The sequence below is a fragment of the Argiope bruennichi genome, chromosome X1, assembly GCF_947563725.1.
Source record: "Argiope bruennichi chromosome X1, qqArgBrue1.1, whole genome shotgun sequence".
NCBI lineage: Eukaryota > Metazoa > Arthropoda > Arachnida > Araneae > Araneidae > Argiope > Argiope bruennichi.
The window spans coordinates 12952706-12967255 of NC_079162.1; the positions used below are offsets into that span (position 1 = coordinate 12952706).

Below are 14550 nucleotides of genomic sequence, written 5' to 3' on the forward strand. Positions count from 1 at the left end.
TGTCAGCTATCCGTTGACATCTCAAACCCCAATAGTTTTTGTTTGTTTAGTCGAAGGCATAGCTTTTCTTTTAGGCGAAGGTGACAACAATTGTTTGGATGATCCTAATTTCACTCGTCTGTTTTAAGAAGAGTGCATCATTCCGGCTTTGCAAATGAGTTTCTCGTTAATCATCTCACTTTGGAAATGAATGTTGTTAAAAGTAAGGAATCTACATGTACAACCCCAGGGGATTACACGTCAAGGTTCGGATCGATAAGAACGAGGTGGTCACGTTCCCTTGACAACAGATTCTAGCGAAAAGCAAACATTAATGTAACAAGAATGGTCCCCTTTTCTCTTTCCTACTTATTCCAACTACTTGTTTTTGGGAAGTATCTCCAGATAAAGGTTCTATTTGCGAGAAGTTAGGATCCAGGCAACTTTGGTGAGTTGTTTATTCTCTTCACAGGGCCTTTTTCGCCTAACGTAAGAATCGCACCAAACTAGTAATTAAACAGATGGAAAAGAAATGGACAATTTGCGTATGCGATAAAAGGATTAAGCTGAAGGATTATTGATCCCTTTTTTGGTGTTACTTTGAATTCTGCATTCAATTAAAACAATAGATATAGAAGGAAAATCTTTCAATTATTAATTATATATCTTTCTCAAAAAAAAGTTTTTAAAGTAGCTTTCTGTGTTAAATGGGCATAATGGATGCCTTTTATTTCCAAAATCTCATTCATAAGCATTAGAGAAACTCTTTTGCTATGCATTCTCAGTTATAGGAAAATTTTTTGTTGAATATCCGAGGTGCAGCTTTTCGAGTAAATTTAATGCTTCAGAAAACTAATTTGATTTGCATGCTAAATACAATCTATTTTCTTTACCAATTTGGTATTTGTAACAATTAGAAACGTATCGATGATTTCTGCCATTATGTGATCAATAATAACCTTTAAATCAATATATGGATAAAATTTAATAAAATACAATTATAATCCTATATAATGTATAATAAATTAAATATTTTTATAGATTTTAACAAATTCTAATTAATTCTAGTTTATTAGCTTTAATTCATTACGCACTTTTAAAAATTACAATAATTTGTTGACAGTTCTTGACTGTATTAGATAAATATAAAAGAATATTTTTTTAAAGATTTAAATGTACATCTACCTTCTTTTAATGGCTTTCCCTTCTTATGTAAAAATTTCTCACGGCTGGTATGAAAACACTGAAAATATGCAATCATCATAAACAACAACTCCATTCGGAAGAGCGTTACCTCCGAATTTAAAAATGTTTAATCCTATTGTATACCTGGATTCTTAAACCTTTAAAACGACTATTTTCAATGTCAAAACATTTAATTTTTTCCTTCTTTATTAACTAAATTAGTGAACAAAAATTAATAATATATTATTACCAAATATTAAAGTAGTAAAAGTTTCCCAAACTTTGTTGATATTCGTTTTTCTTTTTAAATATCTTAAGTCATATGTTGAATAGAATTTTTGTCCCTTAATTTACTAAGAATTTTTTCTTGTAATATTTAAACAAGTAAAAGAAGCTGAAAGTTTTTGTCAAAAATAGCTAAAAGATATGCAAGTTTAAAATAAACAAATTTCTAAGAATGAGACACCGTTTTTAGGTTGCAACTAAAATGAATTTCGTTATAATACACCTTTTATAGCAATGCTTTTCAAAAATATATATTTTCAATGTTTGGATAGATAAACTAATTTTGTCCCCCTAAGACTTTCTAAGAGAAAATCGTCAACGAAAGGAAAAGTATTAAATCCGAAATTGAGGAAAGCAAAAAAAAAAAAAAAATGGAGAGGAAAAAAAAACGTACTGAAATGGTTGAGGAAATAAACGGAATCTTGTGTTCTCGTTCGATAACTTTCAACAAGGAAAGAAGGAAAGTTCTGATGTAGGGCATTTTCAATACCTTCCGTTCTAAAAAAGTAGATATCTAGAGATAAATCATGATTTGGAGAATGAGTTTGGTTATTTAATCTTGAAAAAGATGACAAAAATTCATTACTATTTTTGGGAGGCTAAACAATTCTAATCAATCTTCTTTATGAGGAAACACTTCAAAGACTTTTCTAGCTTGTCACTTCTTGAAACTTTGTAACCGTATAAAAAATTAATAAGAACTTTTGGAATATAAAATTATTTTAGTTCAGTTGAATTGGATAAATCCAATGCATGATAAAAATAATGAAAACAGAAAGTCTGATAGTATTTATCGTGAGTAGTTGTGTAAGAAAAGAGGGAAGAAATCTAAAATATAATTTTTATTGCAATTTAATGACATGATATGGATTATTTTTAATATTCATAACAGTTCTTTACAGACAAAAAATACATTTGTTTTGAAATATTCCTCGAGGCATATCAAGAAGTTTATATACTTATTTTGAACATCAGATATACTGTATGATGACAAATTTTATACTTCTAGAAATATTACATCGCTTTCAGCAAATAATATTTTATTCAAGGCTAGCTTATAAAGATATTTTGTAATCATATTAAGCATTAATAATAATTTTAAAAAGGACTGAGAAAATCAGATAAGAATTCAATAAATTTAAAAGATTAAAGTTGCAAATATTTATAATGAAATAATTATATATTTTTAATTCGTTGGATCTGACTTTTATAGAAGCCAGTATATTTTTCCAATTACAAATCTTCAAAACTGGCAAAAAAATCCCTTGAAATATGAGGGAATCGAAGTTCATATATCAAATATGGGAACTCATATGTACGTTTATCAAGTTTTTTTTTTTTTCTATTTATTGAGTTCTGTAAATAATGTTTAAGGAAGAAGGTTTAAGAAAGAAGAATTGGAAGGTTTAAAAAAGGAATGTTCTAATATCTAAACTCTGTCATTACTTTGTATCGTAAAGTAGTTTGCTTGCTGCTTTTTATTTAATCTAGATATTACTCTACTTGCATATATAATATTATTTTCACTCAGCATAAAAATACAAAGATGAAGTAATCAGAATTTTAAATATATATTGTAAGAAAATGTATTACTTTTTCTTACAAAACGTTGAATTATCGTTAAAAATTGGAAAGAGATAAAACTAATAACTATAAGGAAAAATAAATATTTAAGTAAGTTTTTTAAGTTAAGGTTTTTTCTTTCAATTATTTTATCATGTGGAAACAAATCCGGTTTATACATGCACTAAAATTCGGCAGCTGTGAAGAATTTCACATCATAGAAGCTCTTCACTGATATATAAGGCAAATAATTTTAACTTCAAAATAAGATATTAACTTCATGCATAAAATATTAATTCAATAGAATTCTTTTAAATAAAGTTTTTTCTTGGTTAAAACGTTTCTAAAACCTCGAGAGTGCTTCTTCGCAACTCTTAAATTTCTTGTTATATTGTAAGTTACTAAAGTCTTTTAGAATGACATGAGAATTCACTTATAAATTTGCATTTGATCTTAGATAGAAAAAATATCAATGGAACTGAGAAATGATTTTTCAAACAATATTAATTCTCAAAAACTGCAATCGAAATTAAAATTGACTTTTTCTTAAAGTATATAAATAAAGATGATTCTATTTCAAAAAATAGTTGAAAGTAGAACATCATAATAACTGTTATTTTTTTAAATAGAGCATTTTCTTAATATATATCACTGAATAATATTTTATTCCATAATCTTTTCAAGTTTTTATCACTTTCAACAGAAAATTAACTAATTCACACAACCTTATGAGAAAATAGTTTTTAAATAAAAATGTGTTAACGAAGAAATTAATATGCATTGCATTCAGGTGTTAAGCCTTAAAAATTTTATTCTGCCTCGTAAGCATTGGCAATACTTCTATGTTTACGATTAATAGGCTGGATATGGTTAGTTTGCATTTACTTCCTTTGTTGTATATAAAAGGCTCACGTTTAACTTTTCTCCAAATATCTTGTTCGCTTGACTGAGCAGTCTACTACTTTCCAAAGACTCTTGGAATAAAGTGTAAAAAAGTAAGAATTTTTAGTTATATTTTTTTTTCTTTCCTTTTTATCTCAATTATTATTTCCAGTCGAAGAAGACATTTTGTTCATTGTTGTAAATATTTCGAGGAAATTTTCTAAATTATATTTTTTATTTTAATAAAAACACGTAAGTTTCAGAAGCTGACTGAAAACTAACAACTTTCAGTTGCGATTTTTATATATACAAATCCTTTTTAATTTTTAAATAGGGAATGTATTATGCAAAGAAAAGGAAAAAATATGCAGGAAAATGTTTAATATTTATTATTTATTCTATATACAGCTCGTTAAGTTAAGTTACAAGTTATCAATATCGTATTTAAAGTGTAAATCATGTAGTAGGATAGTTTTTGTTCAATAATTTTTATTTTTATTCAGTGTAAGATATACCATTGTTTCACGGTTCATATTTTTTATTTAAAGTTGGATATATTAATCCATTTTCAAGAGAAAGGCAAATAGAAGATTAGAATTATGCTTTACAAATATATACATTGTGTCTTCAAAATATGCCTTATATTTTTTTATAAGCTCGTTTCCAACAATATATATTTAAATTAATTTTCTAAGAAAATTTTATATTGATTTAATGCATCAAAGTAATTTCTACTTAATTATGAGCTATATTAATGATTTTAAAATTTTAAATGTTAATAACAAAACTTTTTAAATACGACATTCTATAAATTTCCATTCTATAATTTTTTTAATAATAACTCCATTGCTCTTAATAACTCCGTTTTATAAATAACTCTTTGAAATATATTATTTTTGATTAATCTAAACGTCTCTGTCTACATACAATATTTTGAATACTTGCTAATATGGCATTGTTTTCCATAAAATATCAAGCTGTTTTGACATATAACAAATAAGAAAACCAAGAATAATATTATGAATTACATTTTATCTGTTATAGTATCATTTGAGCAGACACAATTCTGTGAAGAAGCAGAAACCTGCTATATTTGCTTAAATTGCTACAGTTGCTGAGAGTAACAAGTTTATATTGTCATAGTTGATGGAAATGAATTGATTAAAATTTCAGATCAATAAATTGATACATATTTTCCCGAAAATAATATAAAATCTTGTATTCATCTTATCTTCAAAAGCCGTATTAGGTCTTATTTTCAGGGGACGTCTTTTTTTTTTTTCATAAACTATTTACATTTATTCCTGTAAAAGAATCCAGTCCTCTTCTATATATTCAAGCAAAAAAATTATATTTATTCCTACAAGTGAGAAATGCAAAACCTGAATTGTGTGCTATTCCATTTTCTTTTATTTCCAGCATTAGAGCTCTTTTTAAATGAACATTTCTTATCCAAGTAAACTGCTGTCTTTTCATTATTCCTTTCTAATATTGATATTTCATTCTGTACTTATTTTGTTAAAATGTCACTGATTTCAATTTAAATTCCAAAAATAATCTATTAAATACATACTCATTGTTCGTTGCAGCATCTGATATTTGAAGCAGCCATTTATCAAAAGTATCGCATCTGCATTTCGATTTTAGTAAGTATTTATTTCGGAACTTATATCCTGAAAAATCATATTAAAACTTATTTTTTATTAGTGCCTTTTCATAATAATTTTACCTACTATTACTTTATATAATTTAAACCTACATATAAAATAAAATTTGCATTTCTCATATGATGATCTTTCCTAAATATAGATTTTTTCCCAACAAATACATTTTAAGAAATATTAAATAATTTTTCTATATGTTATGTAAATAGATAACATAAAAATTTATTGACGCATTTTTTTATGAATTCAATAATGAGTGTAAGCACTAATAAACCTGAAATCATGGAATTTTAGATTTTTCTATAATGGGTTTTGTGTGATTCCTTGGATTTTTTTGAAATGAACACCGGAAACCCAATTTCGCATAAATAAGAAGTATTTAAAATAAATAAATGTTAAGAAAATTAATGTCTCTTTGCGACCCTATAATGAAATCGGGACTCATACTTTCGGGACCATTAGAATCTGATAAGGGTATGACGGGTTTTGTTAAAACATTCAAAACTTCTACACTATACATTCTACACTATATAGAATGTTTACGATTGTTATTTATAAATAATTAACAAAATTGTAAGTGATTTTTTCAACTGCATCAATTTTTGTTTATTCATTTTTAAACAAAATGTGTAAAGCTCTATGAAGCTATCCTGTTTGATTTTTTAAAATAGGTAAAATAAATTATTTGATTTCTTATTAAGAAAAATAAATAACTATATGCCTTTGTTTTAATTCTTATATTTATAATTCAGCATTTTTCTTCCAATTTAGTCGTACTTTTTCATCCTTTTTGGGAAACAGAATTATAAATGCATACTAATATGTTAACTATGAATAATAGGAATATAATAAAATGTTTACAACGAATGTTCTGAAGATTCTATAAATCGCTTAGAAATGCGGACTTGTAAAGATACAACTATGTGAAAAAATGTGTGCTAAATTATACGATTTTCTGCATACAAAAAAAAAACAGTGAGCGAATATTATTATGCCTTTTTCAACAATATTACATTCATTTATTATTAATTTTTTGAGAGATAAGTCTTAATTTTTTTTAAAAATCTATTAATTGAAGAAATAAATGTCCCGCTTGATTTTTCTATGTAACGAATAAAAAATTCAAATTCATGCCCAAAAATTATTAATCATTTTATTTATATTTTATGATTTTTCAGTACTCCGATTAATTATTTTTTTAACTCAAATGCCATAAGACATTATATTATTGATTGCAATTCCAATTACTGCTTTCTAAAAAGCCTCAAGATATTAAAACTTTTTTTAAATGTTTTTTTAAATATGTTTTTTTGCAAAGCAATCAGCTTTCTTTGGCTGGATATATTTCTAATGTTTCTGTACATTACTTTACAGTGAATAATTGAAGAGTATTTTAGAACCCATTAAATGACATAATCTGTCTGTTTGTTGAAGAAAAAAACACTGTCACGAATCTCCCATCATAAAATTTTCAAACTAAAAAAGTTCTCGAAGTAAATTTCTTCGAAAAACTAATTAATCATTTTGCTTGCTGGTGTGCTTTTTATTCATTATCGATTTGGAGTAAAAAATATAGTTTTGAACCATTTCTATGTAATTCTACATGCTTCAGGTAGTAATGGGAGAAACCTGAAAAATTTTCCTTGTTTGCTTGACTGCCGATATTTTAGAAATTTTTTCTCTTCACAAAGAGTTTATTCAAATATTTTTCTGTGGTTTGACGCTTTTCATTAAACTTCATGTCAATCAGAATTATTTAGACAAACAAAGGAAAGGAATTTGTTTAAAAGAGTTTTATTTTCCTTTCAAGAAGTTAAACTCTTTTTTTTTTCTCTCCATTAAATACAAAATTTCGAATCAAATGACGGTTCGATTACTGCAGAAAACAAATAATTATTCATATTGTATTCTGTATATCTTTTATCACCAATAGTTTTCTCAAATCAGATAGATTTTGTGATGCATAACTAAAGCAGTATGTATAAATGTATTTTGTAATGATAGTTTATTTTATTTAACTCTTTTCTTTATGGAAAAGCATATCTATGTTACTATGATTTTTTCTGGATAAACTTAGATTATTTAATAATTGACAAATGAAGTACATTTTTAGCTTTATGTCTTCCTTTTAAGAATTTTTTTTTTTTTTTGTCATTTTAAATTGAATACACCAAAGTCCATTTTTGTCATTAAACGATGTATTCATTTCCTAATTTTCTCTTTAAAGTTAAATTTGAAGCATAAGAGAATAAATAGTTGAAAAATAAAAATAAATTCAGCCTTATTATTTGTGACAGCAATTCATGCATTCAGATTTGCATTGAAAAATTAATTAAATATTTTTATTATTTCCGTAATGGAATGATAGGTATTTGTGGCATCAAGCTTTGAAACGCATAAATATCTCATAAAATTTACTTCAATGAAAATAAAATGGCGCCTTAAAAATGAATAATAAAAAACATTGCAATTCAAGTGAAAATGTCATATGCATTTGAAAAAAGATTTATTGTTAAATTGTTTAAATTTGGAATCAAGTAATATCTTTTATAAAATGTGCCTTTTATATTCGAAATATTTTCTACCACACGTCAGAAATGAGTTCTTCATATATTACTCTTGGATTTGTAATATAATCACAAAAGTCTATTTCAAAGTAAGAAATTAGAGCTGAGAGTTCAAATGTTTTTTACTTAACGTCTAGTAAAGAAAACTTCTCAAATAGATAAACTGAATTAATTTGATCATGAATTTTGGATCTCACTTTTGAAAGCAGGTCCATGTAAATTATTCCCACTTACATCAGAATATACAATTCCTCCTTCCCTTAAGCAATAAATAATGCATGAGAATAATTCGTAACTTTAAAGATTATGGGAAACATGGGACTTAAGATTAAGATGGGGCTTATATTTATTTTTGTTATAGCAGAGATTTGAGCTAATCCTGTCTTTATCTGATAATTGTCTTCAACCTCATTTTAGTGCTGACTTAAAGTTGAGAAATCTTTTCCAAATCAAAAGTTTACGACGAATCAAATAATCCAGAATTTTCACAGGTCAACTTTTATCATATAAAAATATCAAATGCTTGTAAAGAGAGTAACCCAAACATTATTTATTTGCTAACTATCAGGTATTAGGTGATGTGCTTGCGGCATATCCCTACTCTGTACAAGAAATTATCTCTTCATTGTAAATATTGCTGCACAACATCCTTGATCTTCCACAAATGATTTCTTTTCTGCTGTTTTCCTCTAAATTAAAGCAAGTAATTGGGTTTCTCTTCCGAGATTGCTATAATAGGAAAAGGAAACCACTACTTATTACTGACATTTATTATATAGCTTTCCATTTCAACCGAAAATAGCAATAAAGGATCCGGGAGTATAAGAGCTACTTCAAAAGCTTGTTATATCCCCAGTTTTCATAACCCGACATCGGAAAATCCCTGCTTGCATAAGGAAGATTTAAAAAGGGGAAATTCTTTCCACCGAAACTAAATTAAAAAAGAAATTCGTTTCGTTTAAGCTGCGGGAATACGATAAACATTATTTCCTCCAAGGTATTTCTTTATTATTTAAGGAGAATTTGCTCTTGTTTGAGAGATATGCTTCAATGCTTTGATACTGTATGTTTCAATCCTTCTGGGTGGAGGGGATTTTTGATGGTATTTTCGATAACCGGCTCGGTCTTTGTGGTAAAGCTTTTGAAAGGCAGTTTCCTTTGTGGTGGAAAAAAATATGACGCATCCATTTCCTCTTTTTTCATAAAAAAAATTATCATTATTTTTATTATCTTCACGAAAATAGCAGTACAAATGTTTAATTCGTTATTTATTTTCGTTAATTTTTTCAAAATTGAAAAGGATGAAAGTCTTTTTTTTTTCTTCATTGATCCCACTAATCCAGAGAATCGCTAAACAAAATATTTTCAGCGTGAAAGAAATAGGCTTTTTGTGTGTGTGTGTGTTTTTAAATTCAGTAACCCAATGTATGAATTTGGTATATTTTATACATGAACTATTTATTAGGAGAGTTGTTTGACTAGCTATTAAGTCCGTGAACAGCTTGTTCTTTGTGGTGAAGCTTTTGAAGAGCATTTTCCTTTGTCGTAGGAAAAATTTAAAAAGATGCATGCTTCTATTTTAAAACAAGAGGCCTTTTTTATCACAATAAATGATTTGCCCTTTCATTCAATTCTGCAACAATCAAGAAAATAAGACAAATTATTTTCATTAGTGTATGACAAATGTCAAACCAAGTCTGCGAGACGAGACATTTATGACATGAAAGAAATAACTGTTTTGTTAAACTATATGAATTTTTGTGTATATTTTATTGAATTTTCTGATTATTATATTGATTTTTATGGTTATTGTGTTGTTATGCCAGATCTACAAAATTCTAAGTTATTACAAAATTCAAAATTTAACAAAGGATTGTCTACGGAATCATCTAAGCATGATGAATAAAATTATAAGATATAAATATTGTTAAATTATAAGACTTCATATATGTCTCTTGTTAGACTTTGCTTCCTGGTAAAAAATGAACTGTTTAGATGACTTCTTCTTTGTTGTATGGCTTTTAAACAATAGAGAATAACGATTAATTCATTTGAGACGGCGCCTTTTTTGGAGACCATCCCCAGAAGCTGATATTATTGAATTGCAATTATTGCACACAAGTTGTGCAATTTATCTCGAACGAGTTAAATCTAAGAAAGATTTATAAGAAATGAATACTTTCTCAAAGAGTTTATATAATTACTATCAAGTACTACACTTTGATAAATTCCCATTCGGCCACTCAATTGCCACAGCGCAGCAATTTCCTTCTTAATGTAAGTTTTCGGAATGTGCTCTTAATAAGAACACTGCAATATTCGAATAATAAGCCTTATATTGTAGGTCGATGCGAATTATTCTTGCTGTATCTTTATTCCTCTAGATCACAACATCATGCAATTTAACCAGTCTGGAAATATTTGTAAATTCCCAAATGTTCAAACCAAATAAATTCATTCAAATTTTAAAGATTCTATTCTTTATTTTAAGAAAACATTTTTTTTTCATGCAGTGCCAGTAAGCAGCTGATATTTTAGGAAAATATTTGTTCTTCTCGTATTTAGTGACGTAATTGCAAAGGTCTCAACAGAACTTGAAACCCTTCTTACAGCAATTACCTTTGAAAGAGCGTCTAAAATGAATTCATTTTTAAAAAATAACTTATCTACAATGTTTTTAAAGCCATAAATTACAGAAAATAAAATAGTTTGTATGAGAAGCCATTCTTATAAAAACTCTTAAAAACGAAATGCAAACTGTTTTTTACTGAAATTATAAGGATACATAAATATATACGGATCATTGCAATAGAAGCAGGCATCCCCATTCTATTCTTTATTATTAGTTTTGTGTTTTTTGTATGGTAGTGAGCCTGCTGTTTTCCTCTCTGCATTAAGCATCTACAGTGTTTTTTATTCTGTTTCGTTTTATCGATGATAATGTAATGGCCACTGGTTTTAAAAGTTGTATGATCTCTCAGTTATATCTAAAATGAAAATTATTCCATTATATTTCTAATTTATAATTACTGAGTAATGATAATTTAGAAAAACAATTATTTCTGATATATTGCAATTTCAATAAATGATGTTTCTATTTTATTTTTCCAATATGGAGTTTTAAGATTTATAATATTGCAACAGATTTCAGAATGTAAATTAATATTAAAGTGTGAAACAAAAATTAATATTCTTCTATTTTCCTGCAAAATATCGCTTCTGTTTTCCTGCAAAATATCTCTTGTTGCAGATTTAAGAAAAGCAGCCTTATTTAAAAAAAAAAAAAGATAGAGGAGGGATATTTAAGAATTGTTTCTCCATTCAAATTAAATATTTATTAATTTAAATACGCTAACGACTTGTACTGAAATCAATAATCTTTGTGACTCTTCCAGGTTAATTATTTTTTTTCTTTTTGTATTTGTCGGCTCTTACATCCACTTCTCATATAATATTGTTCCTCTCTCTATATATATATCTGTGTGTGTGTGTGTGTGTGTGTGTGTGTGTGTGTAATGATATTTAAAATCTAAATTAAACTGAATTACTTCCTAATTTTTTAACTTAATTCAGTCCATATCAATGTCATTCTAAAATATTCTCTTATTTTCTGGCCCCATTCCACTTTTCCTATTTAATTAATTCAAGAGAAGCTTTGTAAAAATGCTTACATTTGCATTTTCAAACGCTCCGCGTGAAGGGATAGAAAAATGTCCAGTAAGCACATTATTTTAAAAAAGATCCTTGTGTTTCCCTTATCAGAATCGACATGTGTGAGAAATCCCAATCAGAATCTTAATAGTATATAAGCACTGTGCAAAAATATTTTCCCTGTCAATATCTCATGTTATATAAGAGCATGGATAATTTTTTTCTCTCTTGTGCCGCGCGGTGAGCGGATGTGCCTTGTCCGCGATAAAACGAACTTAAAAATGCCAAGTGTCTTCCTTGTCCTCTAAAGCTGCCTTCTGCTTTCAAAACAATTATGTTTACACGCACACACACACACACACACACACACACACACACACACACACACACATATATATATATATATATATATATATATATATATATATATATACAGGGCAATCAATAAATAACAGGGTTCTGAGCCCTGTAACGTGTTTTGTACTGGACGAAATATAACAAAATTTGACTACCATACACATTAAAGTATGCGGTTTCAATTTGTCAAGAAAAAAAATTAGTACCAAAAACGACGATAAAGGAAATCCTGGCTCTGCAAGCGCATAATGTGTGAAAAAAAGAACACATAACTGCCAATAGAAACAGTATATAACAACACACCAAATACTAATGAAAAACGTTTATTATAGTAATTTAAAAATTTGACTCAAAGTGACCACCAGCCTAATGTGACAATAATCGTATGCGGTACGTGAGGTTTTCGACGGTGGCTTGCAGCATATGGGCATTTATTCATTTGATATGTAACGTTATTTGAGCTTTTGAAGTAGGAATGTTAGGAATATGTTCTTGATGCACAACGCCTTTCAAGTAGCCCCACAACCAGAAATCGTCAAGATTCAGATCAGTGTTATCAAAGAATGGGTATTATCTTATACGGTTAAAATTTCAGGATCTTAAGCAATATCTTCTGCACAGTCGAGAACTGGATATCTGTTTGTCGTGATATTGAACGTGCACTGCTGGTACCCTGCTTATTAGCTAACGCCTGATCCATAACGGCAATTGCAACTTTTTCAACATATTCCTGCTTGATACCTTTATGTCGTCGGCCTAGTTCTACGCCAAAAATTAATGTTGTTTAAAATATTTAAACTATTCTTCGTAAGTTAGTTATTGTAATCGATCCTCTACGTAACTGTTTTAACCGCCAGTATTCACGAAGAGCAGCAGTATTATTTTCATCCCGCTGATAAAACAGCGTGACTAATAAGGCACGTTCACGTGGTGATAACGCCATCTACGGGCGAATTCTTGCAGAATGATTTAAATTTCCGCAACCCTTCCTTTTATCCTCGATATCGTGTCACAAAGTACCCGTATAAGCAAATTACATAATAAAGGTTTCGATAGCAGCGTCAGAATTTTCCCTATCGGAGTTTCTTGGTACTAATTTTTTTTCTTGATAAATTGAAACTGCATACTTTAATATGTATGGTAGCCAAATTTTGTTATAATTTGTCCAGTACATAACACGCTACAGGGCTCCGATCACCTCTTGTTATCTCTTGATCACACTGTATATACCTGGTGGGCATAAAGACCGTAAAAAATTTAAAAATTCATAAAACCCTTAAAATTAAGCATAATAGTAAAAGGGTTTGCAGGTTTAGGATTTATTTTAAGTAAAAAAAGGTAATAATTCAAAATACAGCCGATAGGTGGCGTTTCGTACATAATGATACGCAATTAGAATAGACACGCAAACAACAAAAATAATGTTATCAAATCATTTATTATTTCCATATGTATTGAACCTGTCCACCACCACAAGTGATTACCCATTGCAGGCGTGTCACAAATCCAACAACGGCACAGTGCAGCATGTCCGGCTGTACACAAGACAGCTTTCGGCGGATTGAATCTTTCAATTCCGACAGATTGGGTGGACGGGATCGATACAAGCGGGAATTTAAATTTCCCCAAAGCTATAAGTCTGCTGGTGTCATATATGGTGACCGAGAAGGCCATGGAAACTTGCAACGTCTACTAATGATTATCTCTTCCCCGAACGTCTGTATCAGAATTCCTTGACTAGAATAGCAGTGTGACTTGTTGCTCCATCTTGCATAAACATAACAGTAGAATGCGCATCTATTTCACGCAAACGTGTAATAACCTTTTCGCTCAAAAACGTGAAATAAATCTGAACATTTACTATCACCGTTTTCCACCCATTTACCGAACACATCAAAGAAGAAGGGTCCTATGAAGAAGGAACCTGTGAACCCACATCACACTGTGACTTTAGGGGAAGGCAGTGGTTTCTCAACGTACACTCTTGGATTTGACGTCGTCGAGATGTGACAGTTATGAGTAAATTCGCCATGGAGCGAAAAGTGAACTTCATCTGTCCACAAGATGTTAAAGACCCAGGAGGGATCTTGTTCAATTTTGGAGAGAGCCCACCTCGCATATGCTTCTAAAAGCTCATGAGAAGTCTGTAATTTGTATAGATAATGATTAAGAACTCCATGAAGAATGTTGCGTATCGAGGATGGTGATAATCCCAAGCGTCTTCCAGCTTCTCATGCACTGTTAGTCCCTGCCGCTCTTTCGGAAGCCAATGTTCCCATTTCGGCCGCAACGTGCTCCAAACATGTCTGCATTAGACTTGGTCGTCCGAACCTAACAGCGATCCAGTTTCCTCAAATCGCTGAACAAACTTTATGAGGTCTGCCATTGTTAAAGGTCCCATTCTTCCCATTTTTCTG

General features: G+C 29.1%; 1 protein-coding gene across 1 annotated transcript in view; it reads left to right on the forward strand.

The window, feature by feature from the left end:
• The first annotated feature begins 345 nt into the window (after nucleotides 1-345).
• The window catches only part of LOC129958885 (WD repeat-containing protein 17-like), a 189462-nt gene continuing 175257 nt past the window's right edge, over nucleotides 346-14550 (forward strand). Inside the window, exon 1 of the mRNA XM_056071608.1 lies at nucleotides 346-427. The gene's annotated coding sequence lies outside the window, so the exon portion shown is untranslated. The remainder of the gene's footprint in view (nucleotides 428-14550) is intronic.